Source organism: Saccopteryx leptura, chromosome 1 (assembly GCF_036850995.1).
Source record: "Saccopteryx leptura isolate mSacLep1 chromosome 1, mSacLep1_pri_phased_curated, whole genome shotgun sequence".
In the NCBI taxonomy this organism is placed as follows: Eukaryota; Metazoa; Chordata; class Mammalia; order Chiroptera; family Emballonuridae; genus Saccopteryx; species Saccopteryx leptura.
In genome coordinates, this window is record NC_089503.1 from 291,568,534 (window position 1) to 291,596,426 (window position 27,893).

At 40.0% G+C, this 27,893-nt stretch overlaps 1 non-coding gene and 1 pseudogene across 1 annotated transcript; both read left to right on the plus strand.

Annotated features, from left to right (window-relative positions):
* Window positions 1-1,126: 1,126 nt before the first annotated feature.
* On the plus strand, window positions 1,127-27,893 carry LOC136388376 (cryptochrome-1-like; annotated as a pseudogene).
* TRNAA-GGC (transfer RNA alanine (anticodon GGC)) lies at window positions 22,099-22,174 on the plus strand. Its single transcript has one exon. It is a non-coding gene; the product is annotated as a tRNA-Ala (tRNA).

Below are 27,893 nucleotides of genomic sequence, written 5' to 3' on the forward strand. Positions count from 1 at the left end.
AATACTTAACACAAAGGTTAATAATGCAGGGTAGCCTGTTTGCAATGCAACAGCAATTCTAGTGGGATTGCACCAGATATCTGTATTGCACCAGATAGGATTTCCTGACGGAGCAGTGAGAGATTGGTCACGCTGTGGAGACCCAGAGCAGACTCAGGACAAGAGTGCTGGACAGGGCCATGGCAGACATGAGCATTTCATGCCAACTCAGACTAAGTACTGATGATGTCTCATACTGGGCCTCTCTTCCAGCTATTGGCCTGGTCACTATATACCTGATACTGCTAGCAGTCGATTCAAAGAAATGTTTGTACAAAGCCACAAAGATTCAGGCATCAAGAACTTTATTACACTTCTGTAACAGGAAAAATCAGGAACAATTCAAACATCTATCAATATTGAAATAATTGAATACATTACCTCACCTTTTGCTTTCTTTTTTTTTCCATACAATTAAACTTAAAATTTTTTTCCATTGATTTGAGAGAGAGAGAGAGAGGAAAGGGAAGAGAGAGAGAGAGAGAGAGAGAGAGAAACATCAACTTCTTGTTTCACTCACAGGTGCCCTGACTGGGCTTTGAACTTGGGACCTCGGTGTGCTAGGTCAACGCTCTATCCTCTGAGCAATCCTGCCAGGGTCTAGAACAAACCTCCTTTTAAAATGAGAATATTTTTATCTTTTACTTGTGTAACTAGAAAATATTAAAGACAAAAATAACCCGATCTGCACCCTCCAACCAAATTGTCAAGCTAGGTTGTTGACGAGGGTTTATCTGGGCGGCAGTGCTGTCAGAGCCCACACGTGGACTTCGGGCTTCTTCAGAGCTCATCCCCAGGTGGAGGATGAGTCAGGTTCAGTGCCAAGGGGATGCAGGTAGACTGCAGTTATAATGTTTCATTTGTGTTTTTGGTTACTTAATGTACTCTCTTCTCCTTTCTCCCCTCACACCATCTTGTTAAAATCTCTCAAAAGTTGCATTTTCTTTTTCTGCCCCCTAAAAACAGGTCTATCTTCAAAAAGTTCACATCTTTGATCTTGTGTATAGGGTCAGTGACCTCATTGTACACACCAGATTTTGTACTGGATGTCAAGACTGCTCTAAGGTTTTGGCCTATTTAAGCTACGATGGCTGATGTGGCCTGGGGCTGTCCTCACCAGTTTGGTCCCAAACTTATAGACCTTACATCTCTCCACAGACTAGTTAGTTAGAATGTACTCTGTAGATCGCTATCATTAAGAGCCAGCAGAAAGTATTTGTTTTTCTTAGTTCTTCCTGATTTTCACGTAAGTAATTTTTCCTGACTGCAAGGCCCTGCATGACTTGTGACCAGCGATTTGCATCCAAGTGCTGCTTGCTGTGGCAAGAATAGACTGTTCATTTTCCTAAAACCTATTAGTTACACTGGTTTGGCTGTATGTTACATATTTTTTCCTTACATAGTGTTTTGTCCCCACTTGAGAGCTGTGGAGACATAGTGGCAAGAGCAATGCTTGAGTCAAGAAGACAAATCTGTGTTCAAAATCTTGCTCTAATTACTGTTGTGTGACTTTAGGCAAAATGCTTCATTTCTCTGAGCCTAGGTTTAGCCATACTACATGATCATTCTACCTAATATAGCCCATCTCCTTACTCTCTGTGATACCAACTTGTTTAGTTCCTTCAAAACTCTTGCCACAGTCTGTGATTCTCTTCTTCATGTGTTGCTTCTTTAATATTATTATTTGATATGTTTTGAAGACCAGTATGCTCACAGTTTAATTAAAAAGTTACAAAGTGCCCGACCTGTGGTGGCGCTGACCCATAAAGCGTTGACCCAGAATGCTGAGGTCGCCAGTTTGAAACCCTGGGCTTGCCTGGTCAGGGCACATACGAGAAGCAACTATGAGTTGATGCTTCCCACTCCTCCCCCTACCTTTTTCTCTTTCTCTCCTTTGTCTAAAATCAATGAATAAAATCTTTAAAAAAATTACAAAAGGATGCAGAAGTGAAAACAGTCTCTGCTCCCACCTCTGACTGCCAGCTCACCCACTTCCATTCCCTGAGAAAAATACTGTGGGCTTTTTGTGTTCCTTTCCAGATATAATCTTTTCATACACAAATATTTAGGTAAACAAGCACACACACATACAACTCAAGTTGTAACACAGTCTGTATACTGTTTTGAACTTTACTTTTCCCCCTCAATTAACAATGTATCTGGAATCTTTCTATGTTTATATTCATTGCCTCATTCTTTTTGCTGGCTGAATAGAATCCTATTTTGTATATTTAATGATTTATATAGCTAGTCTCCTATTAATGGAAGTTTACCGTAGATCATTCCTCTCTTTTGCCTTTACAAACAGTGCTGCAAAATTATATTTCTACACACATAATTGTGTGCATTTTGAATGTTGGTAGACGTATCAGTTTGCTCGACATAAATCTGCAGGTCTACACTCCCACCAACAATGTCTGGTTTGTCTACATCTTCATCAAACATTTTGATCTCTGCTAATTAAATTAAAATTGATTTTAATTTGTATTTTTTCTTAATAAGAATTATTATAGTGATCATCTTTTCACATGGTTAGGAGTGATTTATATTTTCTTTGCTGTGAACTGACAGTTCATAGCCTTTATCCTTTTTAAAAAAGGATAAAGGGTGATCTTTTCCTAAATAATTTGAAAAAAAAGTTCATTTTTAAAAGATTTTTTCATCTAAATTTTTAAAAAATTTATTGATTTGAGAGAGAGCGAGAGAAGTGAGAGAAGAAACTGATTTGTTGTTCCAGTTATTTATGCACTCATTGGTTGATCTTTGTATGTGCCCTGACTGGGGATTAAACCCACAAACTTGGCATATCGGGATGATGCTCTACCAACTGAGCAACCTGGCCAATGCAAAAAATTCTTTAAATATAAAAAAGTTAGCTGTTTGAGTGTGTAATACAAGCTGAAAATATGTTGCCTTAGTTTGTCATTTTTTTCTTAGCTCTACTTGTATATATGGTGTTTTGCTCCTAGGTAGAAATTTTGGATTTTACATATCAAATTTATCATTTTTTTCTTTTATGAATTTTGGATTTCATATCATTTCAAATTCTTCATTCTTTATTCTAAATTTAAATTAGCTAAGGGAGCGTGTGAGACATAATCGCAAAGGCATCAGGAACCCCCCGAACCGGCATGTGGTGGGAAGAAGGATGCTACTGAAGCAGTGACCTGAGTGCAGAGATCACACTCGCTGGGGCTCATCCAGGAGTTGTAGGAACCATGTGCAGCACTCCAGACATTCAGTGACAGACTTGTGACTCACCGGATCTCCCTAGACTCAGAAACAGAGCGGGTCACACGTGCAAAAACATTGCTGAGAGACTAAAACAGCCAGGGGATGCTCTTCAAAGATATAAAATTCTGGTTAGCTTACTTGTGAATAACGTACTTTCTGAGAGTGCAAGAACTTCTCCAGTGATGACGGTAATAGAATATGAGACAGACTTTATTTTCTGTGACCTCACAATTTTGGCTAAAACTTAAAGCTGAAAATAGTAGATGATGAGACATCTTATATTCCAAAGAGAATTCTTAGACATATCCCACAGGACTTTCCAACTGGATCTAGAGACAATTACCAACAGCCCATATAAAGACAAAACAAAGACTGATTACAGAGGCAGAGCCTTTGAAGGAATTGGTAGAGAAAGAGCTGGCTGGGTTATTCCCCTTGCTCCCCCCAAACCAACTGAGATGGAAACTAGAGGGCCCCTTGTAGAGTTTGAGTACTACTTGCTGGAGATGGACACAGTCTTACTCCCTGGCTCTGTGTTGCTCAACTATGGAAACTTGAAGATTTGAGGCTGATTGAAGGACAAGAGAGTGCTTAGAAGAACTTGCCCTAAAGTCTCAATTGTGGAGGGCATAAATCTACTTTTCTGAGTGTTGCTTAGGGAAGTCTGATGGTGGGAAGCTAGTAGAAATTGCCCATGATGATGGAGTAAGGAGGGTAGCTGCACTGTATGCTAGCTGCATTTGTACTATTTGTTGAATAGGTATGTGAGCTCCCCTGAGCCCAGAAGCAGCGGAAGGTAATGAGGCTTGACTTATCTACAAAGGGCTTCCTCCAGTAGGACCTCCTTCTCCAGAAGAAGAAGTCATGTGGAATGTTTCACCGGAAGTTGAGAGTTAAGGGAAAGTTAAGAGGCCTTTCAGAGAGCCTATCACCTGTATCAGAAAATGATGCAGTGCAGAAATTTCTCAGGGGTGTATCTCTCTGTGTGTGGGATCTCCTAAAACCCACAGAAGTGCCTCATGAGAGATAATTAGTATCTGGGTATTGTATCAGTAGGGTTCAACAAGAGAAGCAGAATCAATAGAAGACATGTGGTAAGAAATTTATTGCTGAATTGGCTAATGCAATTGTGGAGTTCACTAGGCAAGTCCAAAATCCAGAGGGCAGGCTGTCAGGAAAGCTAGGCTAGAACTCTCCAGCAGGAGCAGAAGCTGCTGTCTGAGGTGGAACCTCTTTTTTATCAGAGAAGCTTCAACTCCACTCACAAGGCCTTTTAACTGATTAACTCGAGCTCACCCAAATTATCTATGATAGTCTTCCTTATTATTTAAATTCAACTGGTTATAGATTTTAATCACACCTACAAAATACCTTTAAAGCAACATCCGGATTACTGTTTGAATAATAGGAGATCATTGCCTAGCCAAGTTGACACAGGAAATAATGGCCAGATAACACCAGCTAGGAAGACTTTGACCTTTTCTTGAAATCCCCTATCTCCTGAGGGTGGCAGGCTGCCTCACTCCCCACTGTTGGTCTGTGGAAACAGAATTATTGATAGAATTAAGGGAAGTGTAGACAGACATTTTGAACTGGTTATTCCAGGGGTAGTCAATCTTTTTATACCTACCGCTCACTTTTGTATCTCTGTTAGTAGTAAAATTTTCTAACCCACCGGTTCCACAGTAATGGTGATTTATAAAGTAGGGAAGTAACTTGACTTTATAAAATTTAGAAAGCAGAGTTACAGTAAGTTAAAGCATATAATAATAATTACTTACCAAGTACTTTATGTCGGATTTTCGCTAAGTTTGGCAGAATAAATCTTTATAAAACAACTTACTATAGTTAAATCTATCTTTTTATTTATACTTTGGTTGCTCTGCTACCACCCACCATGAGAGCTGGAACGCCCACTAGTGGGCGGTAGGGACCAGGTTGACCACTACTGGGCTATTCAATGGACATTTTGACTTAAATTGGATTTAAGTTTTCTGGTATCAATATGTATACTCAGAAAATGAAGATTAACCAAATAGTCTTATTTGGTTTCTGCACATGTATAATTTTATTTTATTTTATTTTCACATTAAGTATTTTTTTTCCCTATCAAACTAACTTTTCTTCTGTTTCTTTCTGAGCCATCACTTTCAGGAACTGATGTGTAATATCATTACTGGATTTAATTGCCCTCTTGTGGTCAAAACCAATTATTGCAGTGATAATGACAGTTGCTAAACACTGCCCAAGCCTATTTCAGAGGGTACTGAGTGAGTTAAATATATTCTTTAGTTTAGTTTTGTTTTTTTAATGGTCATACAAGGGTAAAATATCCTTTATTCAATCATTAGAGGAAAGAACATTTTCTTGAATTATTATTATTTTTTTTAAATTTATTGATTGATTTTAGAAAGAGAAGAGAGAGGGTGAAAGAGGTGGGGGAAAGAGCAGAAAGCATCATTTCTGCTTCTCATTTATGCCTTGACCAGGTAAGCCTGGGGTTTTAAACTGGCAAGCTTAGCATTCCAGGTTGATGCTTTATTCACTGTGCCACCACAGGTCAGGTTCATGTACAGAGGCGGATATAACAGTGGGCTCACTGGGCATGTGCCCTGGGCCCCGACTTCTGAAGGGCCTGCAAAACCCCAACTTTACACTTTTTTCTAATGACACCAAGTATGGTTTCATATGTGCATTTTTAACATTAATAGAACATAATTTTTTTTTTATTTAAAAATATGGTTAACATGGGCCCTGGCCACTTAGCTCAGCGGTAGAGTGTCAGCCCAGCGTGTGGAAGTCCTGGGTTCGATTCCAGGCCAGGGCACACAGCAGAAACGCTCATCTGCTTCTCCACCTTTCCCCTTCTCCTTTCTCTCTATCTCTCTCTTCCTCCCCCACAGCCAAGGCTCCATTGGAGCAAAGTTGGCCTGGGCACTGAGGATGGCTTTATGGTCTCTGCCTCAGGCACTAGAATGACTCCGATTACAGCAGAGCATCGTTCCATGGTGGGCATGCCAGGTGGATCCCAGTCGGGAGCATGCAGGAGTCTGTCTGTCTGCCTCCCCCCAGCTTCTCACTTAAGAAAAATACAAAAACAAAGTGTGTACACACACACACACACACACACACACACACACACACACACACATATATATGGTTAACATGTATTTTTATTTTTCCTGTCTCTCTTTTTTTGGGGGGTCCAATATTTTCTTCTGCTCGCGGGGTCTCAACCAGCCTTAATCCGCCTCTGCTTGTGCATTACTTTTACCTTAGATATGAGTAGTTCATTTGTGGCCTGCCCTTCCCTTTGTCATTATACATTTTCAAGATAGAGATCTATGATCATTTGATTAGCAAGATCACATAGACACTGTATTCAATGTCACTGCCAGTTATGAACACTAGTCCTAGAATGATAGTGAGTGGATAAGAAAGAGAATAAAACATGATAATATTTGGTAGCAAGGAAAGTGGAAATATAGTAGTAGGAGGCTCGTCAGTGAAGAAAAGAACAAAAAAGATAAAACAAACATATATTCATAGATAAAAAGGTGACATTTGATTACAAGATATTAAACTTTCTGAAAAGTAGGAGAGAATGGAGAAAAATTAGGGTAGTACCGAGCGATAATCTTGTTCTCATTTTGGAATGGTTTATAATCATACATACATAATTTAGTATATGACAGTCACAGACACAGTACCAGATCCCCAGACTATTTCTGTCCTTAAAAAGTGACATGAGCCTGATCAGGTGGTGGCACAGTGGATAAAGCATCAGATTGGGACGCTGAGGACCCAGGTTCGAAACCCCAAGGTCACCAGCTTGAGTGCGGGCTTATCTGGTTTGAGCAAGGGGTCCCTAGGTCTGCTGTAGCCCCCAGGTCAAGGCACATATGAGAAAGCAATCCATGAACAACTAAGGTGCCACAATGAAGAACTGATGCTTCTCTTCTCTCTCCCTTCCTGCCTGTCTGTCCCTCTCTCTGACTCTCTCTCTCTCTGTCACACACACAAAAAAGGAAAAAATGACATAAGATTGAATTTTCCCCACCCCATTGACAGACAAATGCCATGCTACCCATTTTTCTGTTTGTTTAAGTGCCTCCCATTTTAGGCTATCCAAGTCAGAAAACCTTTCCATGGAGCTCTGTAGGAAACACTAGACTGGAAATCAGGAGGTTTTTCAGTATTTGACTATTCTGACCTACAAAAATGATATTTGCATATGTTTCAACCTAAATACTTATTGTCCTGTCATTAAATAGCCATATAAATTTAGAATGTCAGCTAGCTTTTCTGTTCTGTGACTTCCTCCAGTGCTCACCTCTGGTATTCAGTATTCCTAAAATTATTTTCATTTAGAGTACAGTTCTTCTGAATCACTTTCAGATACCATGTTCTTGTATACCATATAGTGATATGTGACATCATGTAGCTGCTGGTGATGCAGCGCTTCCTGGGACTGCCTCACTATTGTCTCTAGGATTATTTGCCAGGCTGACAAGCATTCTACAGGTCTGCATGCTAAAACTTTTTTGATCTTACCAGAAGTTGTCAATGGACGGTTTCAAATGATGATCAGAATTCCAATTCCAATTTCAAATAGTTATTTAATGATTCAGTGACTGAAACATTGAGAGATTAAGCCATTCAATGGAAAGGACAATGGGAAAACAACCAGTTCCTGCATGAAGAGGGGAGGATGACTACATCGTGACATTGCCCATCCGACAGCCACTGTGTAAAATACTGTGGCAGACTATTTCCAAAGATGGCTGCTCTTTATTGAGCTATTATTGATACTACAAACTGTACCTATTTAAACTGTACAATTTGATAAGCCACATGCTCTTTCGCACTGTCCTTTACATTTCTTCATCAAGAAGTAAGTAGAGTCTGTTTTTCCTATTAAATCTGGACTGAATATTTGTTGCAGTTATACTCCTTCGTCTCACCATCATTTATTAAGTTTGTGTGTGTAACAGATAATCTAACTCTTTTTTTTTTTTTTTGTATTTTTCTGAAGTTGGAAACGGGGAGGCAGTCAGACAGACTCCCGCATGCGCCTGACCAGGATCCACCTGGCATGCCCACCAGGGGGTGATGCTCTGCCCATCTGGGGCATCGCTCTGTTGCAACCAGAGCCATTCTAACGCCTGAGGCAGAGGCCATGGAGCCATCCTCAGCACCTGGGCCCACTTTGCTCCAATGGAGCCTTGGCTGAGGGAGGGGAAGAGAGAGACAGAAAGGAAGGAGAGGGGGAGGGGTAGAGAAGCAGATGGGCGCTTCTCCTGTGTGCCCTGGCCAGGAATTGAACCCAGGACTCCTGCACGCCAGGCCGAGGCTCTACCACTGAGCCAACCAGCCAGAGCATAATCTAACTCTCAAGTTCAAGTGTTTTCAAGTTGAGAGGAATTGTACTTGAGGAGTATAATACCTAAGAAACTTCACCTCAAACCCCATTTACACCTGATTTAGATGGTGAGATCCTAGACTTACCATAATAAAATAGGACTAAGTGTGTTTCCTATGTGATAGAGATGTGATTTTGTACTCAAATGATAGGTTTTGTAAATTGTGTTTCCAAAGGTGGCCACAACACCTCCCTCAAGACATTAAGTTTGTTTCAGTTTCTCTTGAACAGTGGTCCCCAACCTTTTTTGGGCCACGGACTGGTTTAATGTCAAAAAATATTTTCACGGACTGGCCTTTAGGGTGGGACGGATAAATGTATCACGTAACCGAGACAAGAGTCAAGAGTGAGCCTTAGACGGATGTAACAGAGTGAATCTGGTCATTTTTTAAAAATAAAACATCATTCAGACTTAAATATAAATAAAACGGAAATAATGTAAGTTAATTATTCTTTCTCTGCAGACCGGTACCAAATGGCCCACGGACCAGTACCAGTCCACGGCCCCGGGGGTAGGGGACCGCTGCTCTTGAATATAGTTGACCCTGGGATGCTCTTGACCAATTATATGTGATAAAAGTGATACTACATAAATTCTAGGACTATTTCATAAGTAACTTTGTGGCTTCTGCCGTGTTTCTTGGAACCTTTCTCTTGAAAGCTCTGAAATGCTATGTAACAAATCTAGCTACCCTGTTGGAGGCTCCTCGAGCAAAAGCCCTGAGGCTGTATAAGAGAGAGCAAGGCCAAGCTGTCCAAGAATCCCCGTAGAGCCTTCAGATGATTCCAATTTCAGCTGTAATCTGCCTGCAATTTCATGAGAGAGCTCTGGCAAGACCATCAGATGACTCACTAGCTAAGCCAATCAATCCATAAAACTGTAAAATATAATAAACTGGTTGTTGTTTTAACTTATTGGATTTTGGAGTGGTTTGTTATGCAGCAATACATAAATGAAATAGGTATTATGTATTGTAAGGTATGTTCTGGTTTCAGGGATGTTTACATGTGACAAATGCACAATTTAGAAATGATGAAGTTAAAAAAAATAGAAAAACATGAAATTACATGAATAGGTAATTTTTAGAAGAAAAAATATTAATGGCTAAGAGATGCTCCACCTCTAGTAATCAGAGAAGTTAATATTAAAACAATCAGTAAATAAAAGTTTTATTTAAAAAGTGAAAAACTAGAATGTTAGATAAATATAGAAAAAATGGGACCCTTTTATGTACTACTGGAAGGAGTATAAATTGGTACATTCATTCTAGAATACTATCTGGCTGAATACTGAAATTAAGTTTGTATATATCTTTTCATTCAACAATTTCAATCCTGCCTCTATAACCCAGAGAAATTATCACACATAGCAATAAGTTGGCATGTATCAGGACATTCAGAGCATTTGCTATCAAAATTGAAAATTTTCCAAACTAAAAGTCAAATAGAAGGAAGACCGGAAAAAAAAACCCCAGAATAGCCAAGAATTATTGGACAATTATAAAAGGTGTAACATACATGCTATGGCAATACCAGAATAAGAAAGAGAGAAGGGAACAGAGGAAGTACTTGGAGCAATAATGACCAAGAATTTTCCAGATATTAACAGACACCAAACCATAGTTTCAGAAAGATTAGAGAGTACCAAGCAGGATATATTTTTTACTCTTTTTTTTTTTTTTTTTTTTGTATTTTTCTGAAGCTGGAAACGGGGAGAGACAGTCAGACAGACTCCCGCATGCACCCGACTGGGATCCACCCGGCACGCCCACCAGGGGCGACGCTCTGCCCACTAGGGGGCGATGCTCTGCCCCTCCGGGGCGTCGCTCTGCCGTGACCAGAGCCACTCCAGCGCCTGGGGCGAGGCCAAGGAGCCATCCCCAGCGCCCGGGCCATACTTGCTCCAATGGAGCCTCGGCTGCGGGAGGGGAAGAGAGAGACAGAGAGGAAGGAGGGGGCGGGGTGGAGAAGCAAATGGGCACTTCTCCTATGTGCCCTGGCCAGGAATCGAGCCTGGGTCCCCCGCACGCCAGGCCGACGCTCTACCGCTGAGGCAACCGGCCAGGGCCAGGATATATTTTTTAAAGGGCCCTGGCCGGTTGGCTCAGCAGTAGAGCATCAGCCAGGCAAGTGGAAGTCCCAGGTTCGATTCCCGGCCAGGGCACACAGGAGAAACACCCATCTGTTTCTCCACCCTTCCCCCTCTCCTTCCTCTCTGTCTCTTTCTTCTCCTCTGGCAGCCAGGGCTCCATTGAAGCAAAGTTGGCCGGATTGCTGAGGATGGCTCCATGGCCTCCACCTCAGGTGCTAGAATAGCTCGGGTTGCAATGGAGCAACGCCCCAGATGGGCAGAGCATCACCCCCTGGTGAGCATGCCGGGTGGATCCCATTCGGGCGCCTGTGGGAGTCTGTCTCTCTGCCTCCCTACTTCTTACTTCAGAAAAATAATAATAATAATAATAAATAAAATAAAATAAAAATCTATACTGAGGCATATTATATTCAAACCACAGAAAATTAAGGCAAAGAAAAAATTATTGAAAGAAGCCAGAGGGAATAAACAAAGCCTGACCTGATGTCCTCTCCCTCCCGGGAGCATGCCCCTACCTTTCCCTCCCTCCTCTTCTTCCCCCACAAGCGTGCATCTCCTAAACCCTAAGGGATGCCATGAGAACTACAATGAGGGGAGCAATGGGCAGTGACGGCTTGTTGTAGGTTAACCCCCTGAACCTGTCCCCAAGTCCCTGTTTCTCTGACCTCAGTGAGCTGACAGCAGCCCCGCCTTGGCTCACTTCTTTCTTATAACATTTCTAGAGAGGCCAAAGCAGCCTCACCTAGGCCTCCCCTGTTGCTTCTTCTCTCCTAAGCCCTTCCCTTTTCACTGGCCCCACCTTTAATAAACATACTATCAAAACCATAAAAAAACCTTGTCTGTGGAGGAGGAAGGATAAAAATTATATTAGATTTCTCCTAAGAAACCAAGCAAGAAGAGAGTAGAGTGAAATATTTAGTGTTGACCAAAAGAAGTCTAAGTTGACTTCTATATCCAGATAAATTATCCTTCAAAAGTGACGGAAAAGGTAAACCTTCCAGGAAAAACAAAAATTGAGAGAAATTTTTTTCCATTAGACTTGCCATGAGAGAAATGTTAAAAGATGTTCTTCAGAGAGAAGAAAAATGATATATGTCAGAAACTTGGGTCTACATAAAGAGAGGAAGAACATTTGAGAAGGAAGAGGAAAAGGTAAATTAAGTCTCATATTTTTCTTACTTTTAACTGACCTAATTGGTAACAGTTTGCTCAAGATAATAGTAGGGATAATATATTTGATGATTATAGCTTAAGGATAGGTGAAATGTATGATAGAATGTTATAAGGGATGGGAATAAGGTATTGTGAATATTCTGTTACAGGGTACCTGCTTTGCCTGTCAAGCAGTTGATGTTATTTGAAACAAGACTTAGATTAGTTGTAAATGTATATTGCGGCCCTGGCCGGTTGGCTCAGCGGCAGAGCGTCGGCCTGGCGTGCGGGGGACCCAGGTTCGATTCCCGGCCAGGGCACATAGGAGAAGCGCCCATTTGCTTCTCCACCCCTCCCTCCTTCCTCTCTGTCTCTCTCTTCCCCTCCCGCAGCCAAGGCTCCATTGGAGCAAAGATGGCCCGGGCGCTGGGGATGGCTCCTTGGCCTCTGCCCCAGGCGCTAGAGTGGCTCTGGTCGCGACAGAGCGACCCGCCGGAGGGGCAGAGCATCGCCCCCTGGTGGGCAGAGCATTGCCCCTGGTGGGCGTGCCGGGTGGATCCCGGTCGGGCGCATGCGGGAGTCTGTCTGACTGTCTCTCCCCGTTTCCAGCTTCAGAAAAATACAAAAAAAAAAAAAAAAAATGTATATTGCAAACTCTAGGCATACACTAAAATGTTTTTTTGCAAAAGTATGATTGATGTGCTAAAAGATGAGGAAAAATGGAATCTTAAAAATGTTCAATTAAAATCACAGAGGGGAAAAAAGAGTGGATGATAAAAAGAATCAAAGAACAATAGCAATGAATAGAACACAGTTAAAATATTGTAGAGGTTAATCAACTATATAATAATTGAATGTGAATGGTCTAAATACATCAATTAAAAGAATGATATTCTCAGAAAAGATTAAAAAAATAAGATCTAACTGTATGTTGTCTAAAATAAACCCCTTTAAGTATAAAGACACAGATAGATTAAACATCAAGAATGGAGAAAGTTATACAATGCTAACACGAATTTTTTAAAAAGCTTGAAATAGCTGTATTAATTTCAGACAAAGGTAAACTGTCAAGGAAAAAAAGGGATAATACATAATGAGAAAAGGGACAGCTACCAAGAAGACATACAAACTCTGGGTGTATATATACCTAACAGAGTAAAAATATGTGGAGGCAAAAGCTGATAGAACTGCAAGGAAAAACAGACAAATCCAATCTATGTCAACACCTATCTATCATCAACGAACAGATTCAACAGGCAGAAAGTTGGTAAGCATATATAGTTGGACTGAAGAGTATCATCAAGCAACTGAGGCTATTTGACATTTATAGAATGCTTGATTCAGTAAAAGAAGAATATACATTCTTTTCAAGCTCACATGAAACATTCACCAAGACAGGCCACATCCTTATTAATAAAGCACATTTTAACAAATTTAAAAGAATAAAGATCATCAAAATATGTTCTCAGATAACAATGAAATTAAATTAAAAGTCAAAAACAGAAAGTTATAAATCCCCAAATATTTGGAGATTATACAACATACTTCTAAACAACTCATAGGTTCCAAAAAAAGTTTTACAAAAAATTTAAAAAATATGAACTAAAGGAAAATAAAATACAATACCAAAACTTGTGAGATGTAATAAAAATGCTTAGAGGGAAATTTATAGCATTGAATACATATGTTAAAAGCTAAGAAACATTTAAAGTCAATAATATTAGCTTCACTCTTAAGAAACTTGAAAAAAGGCTCTGGCTGGTTGGCTCAGCGATAGAACGTGGGCCTGGCGTGCAGGAGTCCCGGGTTCGATTTCCCGCCAGGGCACACAGGAGAAGCGCCCATCTGCTTCTCCACCCTTCCCCCTCTCCTTCCTCTCTGTCTCTCTCTTCCCCACCCGCAGCCGAGGCTCCATTGGAGCAAAGATGGCCTGGGCGCTGGGGATAGCTCTGTGGCCTCTGCCTCAGGCGTTAGAATGGCTCTGGATGCAACAGAGCGACGCCCCAGAGGGGCAGGACATCGTCCCCTGGTGGGCATGCCGGGTGGATCCCAGTCGGGCGCATGCGGGAGTCTGACTGCCTCCCCGTTTCCAGCTTTGGAAAAATGAAAGAAAAAAAGAAAAAAAAAGAAACTTGAAAAAGAAAAGTAATTTAAATCCAAAGTAAATAGAAGAAAAATAATAGAAATCAGAGCAGAAATCAATGAAATTAAAAACAGGAAATCAGTAGAGCAATAAAAATGATAAAATTTAAGCCAGGTATCTGATCAAGAATAAAGAGAGAAGATACAAATAGCTAATATTAGAAATTAAAGAGATGACATTACAACTGATTCCATGGAAACTAGAAAAATAATGAAAGAATATAGTGAACAGTTTCATGCCCATAAATTTGATAAGTTAGATGAACTGGACCAATTCTTTGAGAATTATAATCTACCAAACTCCCATATAAAGAAATTGAAAAACTGAATTGGACTATATTAAAGAATTTAAATAAATAATTAATAACCTTCCAAACAGAAAGCACCAGCCCCAAATCATTTCACTGGTGAATTCTGCCAAACATTTAAGAAAGAAATGATACCAAATCCTCTACAATCTCTTCCAGAAAATAGAAGCAGAGGGAACACTGCCTACCCCATTCTATGAGACCATTTTATCCCAGCACCAAAACCAGACATCACAGAAAATGAAAACTACAGTCTCTCTCATGAACAAAATGCAAAAGTCCTTAACAAAGTATTAGCTAATCAAATCATGTGGAAAGTTAATTCTATGCCATAAAAAGTGGAATCTTTCTCAGGTATGCTAGTTCATCTTTTAAAAATCAATGTTGTAATCCAGTGTATAAACAGGATAGGAAGAAAATTATATGATTATAACAATACATGCAGAAAAAGCATTTGAAAAAATATATAACATCATGATAAAAACTCTCACCCAACTAGGAATACAGGAGAACTTCCTCCACTTGATAGAGAACATCTACAAAAAACCTGCAGCTAACAGTATATTAATGGTGAGAGGCTAGATGCTTTCTCCTAAAATATGGAACAAGACAAAGATATCCCCTCTAACCATTCCTATTTAACATCATCTTGAAAGTCCTAGCTAATGCAGTAAGACAAGAAAGGACTTAAAAAGCATACAAATTGGCGAAGAAGAAATAAAACTGTCTTTGTTCATAAACTGCATAATTGTCTCTAGAAAATCCAAAAGAATTAAACCTCAAGGTAACTTTGGGGCAGGGTCTCTGGCTTTTTATTTTAAAAAATAAACAACTAGGAAAGTAACAGCATTTGAGTAGGAAAAAAAATAAATAAGAAACTAAGGTTTATGACTAAACTGAAAAGGATTCAAACATTTCCTCAGACTGAAACAATTCTTCTAGGCTGAGTAGAAGGAGGTCAGTGGATTCTTTCGGGACGTTAGAGAGAAGTCTGCATGGAGCACGTGGGAGGCTGTATGCCAGACCCAGCCACCTGTGTTTGTTCAAAGATTATCACCAAGAATGACAAGGAGGCCACAGAGAGGTGGATCTCGAAGGGTCATGTGGACTACAGACTGCTGATGGCAGTGGGATGGGATGTAGCACCTTGGTCCTGTATTAGATTTCCAGGTGGGGAAAATCCCAGAACATCTGAGCTAAATTTTCTGTGGCCCAATGGAAGTGAGGTTTAGAGTCACAATTCATTTGTAGCAAAGAAATGTGATTTTTTTTTTTAAAAATACTTTTTTAAAAAATATTTTTTATTTATTCATTTTAGAAAGGTGAGAGAAAGAGAGAAGGAGGGAGGAGCAGGAAACATCAACTTCCATATGTGCCTTGACTAGGCAAACCCAGGGTTTCAAACTAGCGACCTCAGCGTTCCAGGTTGCTGCTTTATCTACTGTGCCACCACGGATCAGGCGTAATATTTCTTATAGAATATACTGATTCTTAAAAAAAAGAAAAGAATCCCCAAAACAAACAAAACACTACACACAAAAACACACCTCCCCACTACCAAATTAGCTAACTATTCCCATGATTGTGAGTGTAATTCTTCCCACAAGTAAAGATAATTTGTACTAGGTACCTTATTTTGTTATCTTCTTATTTTAAGTTTTCATCATGATTTTATTTCTCTTATTCTCTCTTACATTACCTAACTTTTCAATTTTCTTACAAGTTTTATTAAAAAAATAATAAAGCAGCAGTACTCATATTTTTAACCTTTGCTGCCACCCTGTGGCTCTTTCATTACTGTGCAAGAAGAGCAGGCATCTCAGAGCTCCTGCTAAGCCATCAGAACAAGGGCAAGTGTAGGGAAGCACATTAAAAAAACTGCAGAACATCCAAGGTGGTATTTCACTCTAATACTTAGGATCTTAAATATGAATCTAGTACATGCTACATGTGTATCTTATGTATCAGTATTTGTTCTTTAAAATCTTACTAGTTTGTATCTATCTTTATTTTAGTAGTCTCTCATTTCTAATCTTAGTTCAAACTAAATGCATAATTACTCTGGGAATACATTAATGTTGATCCTGACTTGACAGTTAGTGTCAATTAAGGCTTTTAATGGTCTCTAGAAAAAAAAAATGCTTAGGAAGTTAAACCTCTCTATGGTAGGCCATGTCTTAAAATGTTGTAGAATTTCATTTTGGTTTAGAACTTGTCAGATTGGTGCAAAACATTTTGGCTTTCCCCTAAGTGGGAAAGATTAATGAAGACAGTTGTAAGAGGTGTATGTAATATACTCCCAGCCCATTTTCAGGCACATTTTTCATGAGAAATATGGACAATTGTAATAATCTTGTGATCTGTCTCTAGAAGCCCCTTTCTATTACTTGTTACCATTCTAAATCAAATCTGATCATGCCACTGTCTGTTTTTAAAATATTTCAGGATGACCAGGCAGTAGTGCAGTGGATAGAGCGTTGGACTGGGATGCTGAGGACCCAGGTTCGAGACCTCCGAGGTCGCCAGTTTGAGCGCGGGCTCATCTGGTTTGAGCAAAAGCTCACCAGCTTGGACCCAAGGTCGCTGGCTCGAGCAAAGGGTTACTCGGTCTGCTGAAGGCCCGCAGTCAAGGCACATACGAGAAAGCAACCAATGAACAACTAAGGTGTCGCAATGCGCAATGAAAAACTAATGATTGATGCTTCTCATCTCTCTCCATTCCTGTCTGTCTGTCCCTGTCTATCCCTCTCTCTGACTCTGTCTCTGTAAAAAAAAAAAAAAAAAAAAAAATTTCGGTGTTAATTTGTTACTTTCAGTTTTATATCCCACATATGAATGAAATCATACACATAGTTCTTAACCTTTTCTGTCTGACTTATTTTGCTTAGCATAATATTCTCTAGATACATTGTATTGTCACAAATGGCAGTTTTTGGACACCTTAGAGCAGAAGCCACATATGTAATTTAAAATTTTCTAATAGTCACATTAAAAAAAAGTAAAAAGAGGAAGAGTTAATTTTAAATAATATATATTATTTAACCTAATATATCTAAAATGTCCTTTTAATATAAAAGCCTTATAAAATTATTAAGCTATTTTAACTTTTTTTCATATGAAGTTTTTGAAACAGTGTCTATTATATGCTTCATGGACATCTCCATTCCAACTAGTCACATTTCAAGTGCTCAGCATCCACTTCTGTGACCAGTGACTATCTGTCATATTGGACAGTGTAGCCTTGACTTCTTTTCCACTCCTGATCATTGTTGACCACCTTTTACTTGCTAACAATTTTTAATATTTTTCTTATTCAAAATGCTGATGTGGTTTATGTCTCCAGACAGAATGAAACGTTATGGATCCAGTCAACAAGCCAAAAGCTGGTTCTTCAAAAAGATGAATAAAATTGATAAACTCTTAACAATATTAATCAGGGCAAAAAAGAGAGAAAACACAAATTACCTTTATCAGAATATCATTAGAGATTCTCTAAATTTTAAAGGCATAATAAAGGATATTATAAACAGCATAATGCCAGTAAATTCTACAACTAAGATTAAATGAAGAAATTTCTTGAGTAGTACAATTTGCTAAAGTTCTCGGAAAAAGAAAAAAAAAAAACCGAGTAGCCCCATGTCTCTTAAAGAAGGTGAATTTTTAATCAAAAGCCTTCCCATAAATAAAACTCCTGGCCCAAGACAACTTTACTTGTGAATTCTATAACATATTTAAGAAAGAAATACAGTAATGCGAGTCTTATAACACTCTTTCAGAAAAGAGAAGACAATGCTGGGAACACTTCCCAACTTGTTTCATAAGGGCCAGGATAACTCTGATACCAAATCCTGATGAAGAAATTTTAAGAAAAGGGGTAGTCAAGTGTCCCCCATAAGCATGCACTCAGATATCCTTAACATTAATAACAGATTGAATTTAGCAATACAGTATTTTTAAATAATACATCATCATGATAAGCAAGGTTTCTTGTAGGAATAAAAGTTGGTTCAACATTATAAACATCAACATAACTTACCCTCTTAAATAGAATAAAAGAAAAGAATTTACGATGATCTCAACAGATGAAGAAAAAACATCTGACAAAATTCAACACCATTTATGATTTTTTTTTTTTTTTTTGTATTTTTCTGAAGCTTGAAACGGGGAGGCAGTCAGACAGACTCCCGCATGCACCCAACTGGGATCCACCCAGCACGCCCACCAGGGGGCGATGCTCTGCCCATCTGGGGCGTCGCTCTGTCGCGACCAGAGCCACTCTAGCGCCTGGGGCAGAGGCCAAGGAGCCATCCCCAGCGCCCGGGCCATCTTTTGCTCCAATGGAGCCTCGGCTGCGGGAGGGGAAGAGAGAGACAGAGAGGAAGGAGAGAGGGAGGGGTGGAGAAGCAGATGGGCGCCTCTCCTGTGTGCCCTGGCCGGGAATCGAACCCGGGACTTCTGCACGCCAGGCCGACGCTCTACCACTGAGCCAACCGGCCAGGGCCACATTTATGATTTTTTAAAAGAACATTAAGGAATCTAGGAGTGGAAAATAGATAAATGTCAATTTTATCAAGGTTGTCTGCAAAGAACAGAGCTAACGTCATACTTAATGATGAAACACTGAGTGTTTTCCACCTAAGATATTAGGAGAACTATCATCACTTACTGAACATCAAGCCACTGTGATTGGAAAAGAAAAAAAGTAGAATTAGTTTACCAGGTCACCCTCACCCCTATATTCTCTATCATGGCATTCTGTTTTTTCTAATAGTTATTATATATTTACTTAGTTATTTACCTCTGTTTTGCCAGTCTTCCTCAGTAAGCTCTAGGAGGGAGGGTTCTAGCATAGTATCTGGCCTGTAATAAGAATTACAGTAAATATTTGGTGTGTAAGTGAATCATTTAATGTCTGGGGAACCTTCTCTTCCCTAGCTTTTTGTTTTACTTGTTGAGAGATGGTCACTATTGTTTCCCCAGGGAAGACGTGAATGACCTCACTGTGAGTTTAGTAAAAGGAGCTAGGCTAGTATCGTACTTTTTGTCCTCTTCATTTGCAGAAGCACATATCCTGTTTTCTTCTTCCGTGTGATAAATTGTGTTGGGGCAGCCCACACTGCAGGGAAGGTGCTGCTTATCATTGGGTGGGTAAACGTGTTTAATTCAGGGGTGAAATATTAGCAGGCTTACCTGCCCTTAAACCTAATAGCTTTTCTCCAGTTCAACTTTACTAGTAATATGATCTATATTTTGATCTTTACCTCTCTGACTTATGTTCCATTCCTTTATCCAAAAGGGATAAAGGTGAGGGAGTGTTACTGACTCATCACAAACTAACACTTACTTTCTAGAAACTAAATCTTTTCATCAAAAAACAAACTCATAGAATTAAAGTGCAAACTATTTAGAAAGATTTTTTTCTTTTTTTTTTTTGTCACGTATGACAGAAAAGTTGCTATCATTAAAATGTAAGGAGCTCTTTAAAATCCATAAGAAAGCCCTGGCCCCTTAGCCAGTTGGCTCTGTGATAGAGTGTTGGCCTGGCATGTGGAAGTCCCAGGTTCAATTCCTGGTCAGGGCTCACAGGAGAAGCGCCCATCTGCTTCTCTACCCCTAGTCCCCTCTCACCTCTCTCTCTCTCTCTCTCTCTCTCTCTTTTCTCCTCCCCTCCTGCAGCCAAGGCTCAATTACAGTGAGTTGGCCCAGGGAATGAGGATGGCTCTGTGGTCTCTGCCTCAGGCACTAAAAAATGGCTCCAGTTGCAACCGAACAAGGGTCCCAGATGGGCAGAGCATCTCCCCCTGGTGGGCAGAGCGTCGCCCCCTGGTGGGCGTGTCGGGTGGATCCCGGTCGGGCGCATGCGGGAGTCTGTCTGACTGTCTCTCCCCATTTCCAACTTCAGAAAAAGACAAAAAAACAAAACAAAACAAAATGATTTGTGCAAAGGTGTCTGCTAATTCAAACTGAATTACCCAGGGCAGGCAGCGAGGACGCCCCTTTGCTTACTGCCCCACGGGGTTTCCCCCTTCTACTTGCTTAATTGCTTAAAGTAGAGTGCAATGAAGGAAACCACTGGCGGTACATTTCTTAAGAGCCACCACTAGCTCAATAAATAAAGGTGATTTAAATAATAAAATGTTAATTCACATGTCAAAGATCTCTTTGTACACAACATTTCTTGTGTAGATCTTTCCATCATTTTTAAGCTCGCCTTGCAGAGGACCATCAATTATTTTTAATTTTACGTCCGTTCTTTCACGAACTCCTGAACAGGCAACATAAAGTTGACCGTGTCCAAATGCAGGCTCAGGTAAAAAAATGCCAACACGCTTAAGCGTTTGGCCCTGAGACTTACTGATGGTCATTGCAAAGGCAAGTTTTACAGGAAATTGTCTACATCTCAATTGAAACGGCAACCCTGTTTGAGATGGAGCCAAATCAATTCTTGGAATGACATGTATTTCACCTTTAGAGGAGCCAGTCAAAGACTTAGCTATTATGACATTATTTTTCAATTGGAGAACCTCTAGTCTTGTACCATTGCAAAGACCCCTTCTGGTGTTAAGATTTCTTAACAGCATAATAATTGCTCCAATCTTTAACCTCAATTTTTGAGGTGGCATGCCAGAAGGCGACAGACTACTAAAAATTCCATTGGAAAGTTGTTGGCACTCACTTTATTATCAGCTACAACGGAATCAACACTTAAATATGTCGTGTCGTTCCCTTCTATGATATTTAAGACATCATCATTTAGTTTGTCTACATCAGAATTTTTAGGACACAATATTGCCCTTTCACTAATTTCACTGATGTTTCCAGGCTAGATTTTATTACCAAAAACCCAATCCACTAAACCATCTTTGCCTATCGTTGACAAAGGAATCTCTACAACGTCTTCACTCAATCCATTATCATCAGAAAGAGTTCCATTTCCAAGTTTTAAAAGCCACTCACTATATTCGGGGTCATTTGACCTCATGTTCATTGTCAGTGGGAGTTTCTTAAATAAATCCCATGATTTTGCGAATTTTATGCTATTTTGTATTATTGCGGCTTGTGGAGCATGAGGCAATACTGATAGACATTGTCTAAAGTCACCTCCAAGAAGTAAAACTTTTCCTCCAAATGGATAATCATTTTTCATGATTTCTTTTAACAACCTGTCAGTTGTATCCAAAGCATGGTTTGAAGCCATGGTACATTTGTCAATATTGCCAATGCAAACAAATGTTCACCTTCCCCCTGACACGCTCAATTTGTGTTCAGCCTTAAATTGTTTCAAAAGCAGATGATTGCCAATGCAAACAAATGTTCACCTTCCTCCGGACCCGCTCAATTTGCGTTCAGCCGTGGCAACTTCACCCCATTGGCTAGTACAGTTAAGCAAGCAACCAATAAGCTATCGGCGACAAACAGACACTTAAGCCGCATATAATAAAGATTAACTAACAAAGGTTTATTAAAGACCAATTCTTTTTTTTTTTTTTCTACAGAGACAGAAAGAGAGAGAGAGAGAGGGATAGACAGGGACAGACAGACAGGAACAGAGAGATGAGAAGCATCAATCATTAGTATTTTGTTGCGCGTTGCAACACCTTAATTGTTCATTGATTGCTTTCTCATACCGGGCCTTCAGCAGTCCGTCGCTCTATCCACTGCGCCACCGCCGGGTCAGGCTAAAGACCAATTCTTAGAAGCAGCAGGCGGCCCTGGCCGGTTGGCTCAGTGGTAGAGCGTCGGCCTGGCATGCGGAAGTCCCGGGTTCGATTCCCGGCCAGGGCACACAGGAGAGGCGCCCATCTGCTTCTCCACCCCTCCCCCTCTCCTTCCTCTCTGTTTCTCTCTTCCCCTTCCGCAGCCGAGGCCCCATTGGAGCAAAAGATGGCCCAGGTGCTGGGGATGGCTCTGTGGCCTCTGCCCCAGGCGCTAGAGTGGCTCTGGTCGCAACAGAGCGAAGAAGCCCCGCATGGGCAGAGCATCCCCCCCGGTGGGCATGCCGGGTGGATCCTGGTCGGGCACATGCGGGAGTCTGTCTGACTGCCTCCCCAGTTTCCAGCTTCAGAAAAATACAAAAAAAAAAGAAGCAACAGGCATAAATTTAGGCATTCTGATACTCTGTGAACTTGAGCAAGTTTCTAAAATTTTAAAATAACCAAGTCTGCAAAATGGAGATATTAACCAAAGTGCCACACACATTTAGTGTAAGAAGCTGGTTTTAAAGCGTATTGCCTGATTGTCTAATGCTTAGCACAGTGCTTGATTTCTAGGGAGCATGCATTTTTTATTTATATATTTTTGAACTTATAAATTATACATTTTCTTGCTACCTAGTCAAAGTTTGATGTATGTACAGTCATTTGATATGCAAATCATGAGCTTTTCATTTTTTTCCGGCCTCCATTGTTATAATAGAAAAACTACTAAAATTTGTGTACATTATCCCCCAACTATGTAACAGCTTTTTAAAATCAAAATCTTTTTGTTTTTAGATTTTTATTACAGTTTGAGAAGCACTGATTTAAACTTATTAATTTCTCAAAATTTCTAACCAGAACAGAGCAGCCCCCATCCGAGTGTGGGAAGAGCCATATTCTATCTAGCCTCAAAGCCCTGGCCCATGACTCAGTCCCTTCTCACCCAGCTCTATTCTGCTCCACTAGGGGTCTCAAGTGTATACATGTGATCACCCAGCCCACATTTCCAAGCTCCATTCACCCCCAAGCACAGGAAATTATACACAAATAGCTCCCCCTTAAGACAAGATGTACACACTGGAAGAATGACCCACCCTTGGTAGAAAGGATACAGAGTTCTTTGCACAGAGAAATGTCAAGGTTCTGTATTACTCATCAAGGGACAGGTAGGAAAAGAGATTTCAAATAGCCACAACCCTTGGCCACCAAATTCTTTGCCTCTTTTGCCTTTATCACGTATCAAATAGTATTAAATATGTGAGTTTCTATCTGGGCTCCCTTATGCTCTCCTGTAACTCTGTCTCTCCAACAACACCAGTGTTTCAATTATTATGGTTTTATAAATTGTCTTTTTTTTAAATTTTTTTTAAAAATATGTTTCTTTTTTTTTTTTACAGAGACAGAGAGAGAGTCAGAGAGAGGGATAAACAGGGACAGACAGACAGGAACAGAGAGATGAGAAGCATCAATCATTAGTTTTCATTGCGCATTGTGACACCTTAGTTGTTCATTGATTGCTTTCTCATATGTGCCTTGACCGCGGGTTTTCAGCAGACCGAGTAACCCCTTGCTCAAGCCAGTGACCTTGGGTCCAAGCTGGTGAGCTTTTGCTCAAACCAGATGAGCCCACGCTCAAGCTGGCGACCTCGGGGTCTTGAACCTGGGTCCTCAGCATCCCAGTCTGATGCTCTATCCACCGCGCCACCGCCTGGTCAGGCTAAGTTGTAATCTTACTAGGCAATTTCCTGAATTTTGTTTTTTGTCTTTAAAAATAATGTGATTACTCTCAGTCCTTGCATTGCTATATAAGTAGCTTGTCAAATTTCACAAAAGAAAAATAAATCCTGTGTGGATTCTAAACAGAATTGCATTGACTCTAAATCAATTAGAGGAGAATTAACACCTTCACAATACTGAATTTTCTGATCCATAAGCATGGCTTAGCTCTCCATTTGGTTAGGTCCTCTTTAATATCCTTCAATAAAATTTTACAACTTTTTCCATAAAGCTCTTATATCTTTTTTTAAATTTTAATGGGGTGACATCAATAAATCAGGGTACATATATTCAAAGAAAACATGTCCAGGTTATCTTGTCATTCAATTATGTTGCATACCCATCACCCAAAGTCAGATTGTCCTCTGTCACCTTCTATCTAGTTTTCTTTGTGCCCCGCCCCCCTAACCACCACACTCTTGTCCATGTCTCTTAGTCTCATTTTTATGTCCCACCAATGTATGGAATCATGCAGTTCTTGTTTTTTTCTGTAAAATCAAAATCTTTTAAAATGGAAAAGCTATGATGCTGCAGTGGATAAAACGTCGACCTGGAATGCAGAGGTCACTGGTTTGAAACCCTGAGCTTGCCTGGTCAAGGCACATATGGGAGTTGATGCTTCCTGCTCCTCCTCCTTCTCTCTCTGTCTCTCTCTAAAATGAGTAAGTAAAGTAAAACAACAACAACCACAACAAAAACAGAAACAAAACAAAAAAAAACAAAAAGAAAGAAATAAGGCCCTGGCTGGTTGGTCCAGCGGTAGAGCATTGGAGCAGTGTATGGAAGTCCCAGGTTCGATTCCTGGCCAGCACACACAGGAGAAGCACCCATCTGCTTCTCCACCCTTACCCCTCTCCTTTCTCTCTATCTCTTCCCCTCCTGCAGCCAACGCTCCATTGGAGCAAAGCTGGCCTGAGTGCTGAGGATGGCTCTATGGCTTCCACCTCAGGTGCTAGAATGGCTCAAATTGCAGCAGAGCAATGCCCCAGATGGGCAGAGCATTGCCCCCTGGTGGGTATGCCAGTAAATCCTGGTCTGGCACATGTGGAAGTCTGTCTGCCTTACCACCGCTTCTCACTTCGGAAAAATACATTAAAAAAAGAAAAGAAAAAAATAAAATATAAATAAAATGGAAAAGCTAGTGTACTCCTCTTTGTTTGTTTTCAGAGTAGGTGGAAAACTTTGAAAGACCTCGAATGAATACAAATTCCCTGCGGGGAGCCTTACTGGGCTCAGTCCTGACCTCCACTTTGGTTGTCTGTCATGTCGACTATTTTACTTCAAACTAACAGATCTCTACAAAAAAGTATTAACTAAAACTGAATTTTATTTTTTAAAATACGTTTTTAAAAATTGCTTATAAAAAAATTGCTTATAATAGTCCTTTGCTTTTCAATCTTAGGTAAAAAAGAACAGTTCTCCTCCCCTTTCTCTTTATGGGCAACTATTATGGTGCAAATTTTTCTGTATAGTAGCAACAAATAACCCATGCTTTGATAAAATGAAGGAAACGCACCTGCGTTCAGATTCCTTGGGATAAGAATCCTGAGGCTTTAGCAAAATGGGCAGAAGGCAGGACAGGTTTTCCATGGATTGATGCCATCATGGCACAGCTTCGTCAGGAGGGCTGGATTCACCATTTGGCCAGACATGCAGTTGCTTGCTTCCTGACACGAGGTGACCTGTGGATAAGTTGGGAAGAAGGAATGAAGGTAAGTGTTCTAACTAGTACGGTCTTATTTTGAAGGACTCTATACCTTACTAAAACATTTTCTAGAAGTTGTCTATTATGTAGATTCATTTATAGTCTAGTTTTTCAGTGGGCAAAGCATTTAATCCCCACAATATAATCACAGTTTTGGAGACCAGAATGGTGTAATTAGACAGGAGATATGGCAAAAACTGGTTCAATTACCTCAAGTCATTTCTATGGCTAAACCAGCTTAACCATCATGGGAACTATAAGACTTGACACTTTGGGACATAATTGCATCAATATATTTATAGGTGATCATTTCTGTCATAGAAAGGAATTTTTAGAAATAGTGAATTTACAATATAAATTTTAAAATATACATCATTCATCTCACTTCAACCTCACAGCTCTTCAGTAATACTTTTACTATGCATAATAAAGCATACTACATTTTGTGGCACCATCTTGTGGTTATACATATTAGGACTTATATATATGTTTTACCTTCTTATATCATAAATTTCCCCTCTCCAAGGACCATTTCTGATCCTATGTTTTCTTTGCATCTGTTATATTTCTTAGTACAAAGTTGTACATGAGGTAGGTGTGTAGTGCACACATTTCATGGATTTATTAAAAATCATTTTACTTTCATTCTGCTTTCCTCTTGGGTCGAGAAATTCCAAATTTAAACTCTATAATGCCAGTGTATTTTCTTTTTTCTTTTCCTTTCTTTTTTTTCTTATTATTCAACAAGAGGAGGAGACAGAGACAGATTCCTGCGTGCACCCCAAACGGATCTACCGGCAAGCCCACTAGGGAGTGATGCTCTGCCCATCTGGGGCATTGCTCTGTTGCTCAGCAACCGAGCTCTTCTTAGCCCCTGAGGTGGAGGCCATGGAGCCATCCATCTTCAGTGCCCGGGGCCAACTCACTCCAGCCATAGCTGCAGGAAGGGACGAGAGAGAAAGAGAGAGAGAAAGAGAAGCGAGAGGGGGAGGGGTGAAGAAGTAGATGGGCACTTCTCCTGTGTGCCCTGACTGGGAATTAAACCTGGGACATCCACATGCCAGGCTGATGCTCTATCGCTGAGCCAACCTGCCAGGGCCACCAGTGCATTTTCAAAGTTTACTTATGTTTGGATGCTCCCTTTATGTAGGCTGTTGTACCAAGCTTCTAAGTTTCTGCTGGTGATTTATTTGTTAGCATTTTTGTTTTCTTAAAAATGTTTATTGCTTTTCTTAGTGTTTTTAATCTCATCATATTCCTTTTAAATCAGTGACTTAAATAATTTTTTATCCTCCTCCCACATAACACTGCAAAGATTAGAAAGGTAAATTCTACTCAGAAATCCACTTATATTGCTGATACATTTCTTTTTCTGAAACAACTCAATATAGAATGATACATAGACAAGGAAGCTAACTTTAGAATGTTTAATTTTACAGCTCTGTACTAGATTTTCTTTGTCTTGACTATTAATCTACAGAGACCTGGAAAATGCTTGCAATGAGAATTATGTGTGTGTAAACTAACTGGTTACTGTTACTTCTGAAGGTATTTGAAGAATTACTGCTTGCTGCAGATTGAAACATAAATGCTGGAAGTTGGATGTGGCTCTCTTGTAGTTCCTTTTTCAACAGTTTTTTCACTGCTATTGCCCTGTTGGTTTTGGTAGGAGAACAGATCCCAATGGAGACTATATCAGGTAAATCAAGGGTGATTATTATTCAGTTTGGAATAACTAATGTAGGAAGAGCTTTTCATGTTTAAGCAACACTTAAAGTATACCCCACTCGTGATGATCAGCAGAGATAAGGAGAAGAGTAAACAAATAATTTAAATGGTATTGCTTTAATTTTGGTCATTCATAGTTTAGGAATAGTTTTTTATAATTTGCTTATAGTTCATTTTATTATTAAAATTAATAATTTTCTCTCTTCTCCCAAAAGGCAATATTTGCCTGTCCTAAGATGCTTCTCTGCAAAATATATCTGTGATCCCTGGAATGCACCAGAAGGTATCCAAAAGGTAGCCAAATGTTTGATAGGAGTTAATTATTCCAAACCAGTGGTGAACCACGCTGAGGCAAGTTGTTTGAACGTTGAGAGGATGGAGTAGATCTACCAGCAGCTTTCACGATACAGAGGACTAGGTATGTAAGTAACTGCCTTTGATTTGTTTCTTTGGTCGCTGTTTATGTATCTACCCTTCATTTGATTATGATCATAATTTAATAGGAAATTTTTTTCCTTTAGGTCTTCTTACAGAAGGCCTCATGGGATATTCTCCTGGAGAAAATATCCCCATTTGTAGCAGCAGTGGAAGTAAGTGA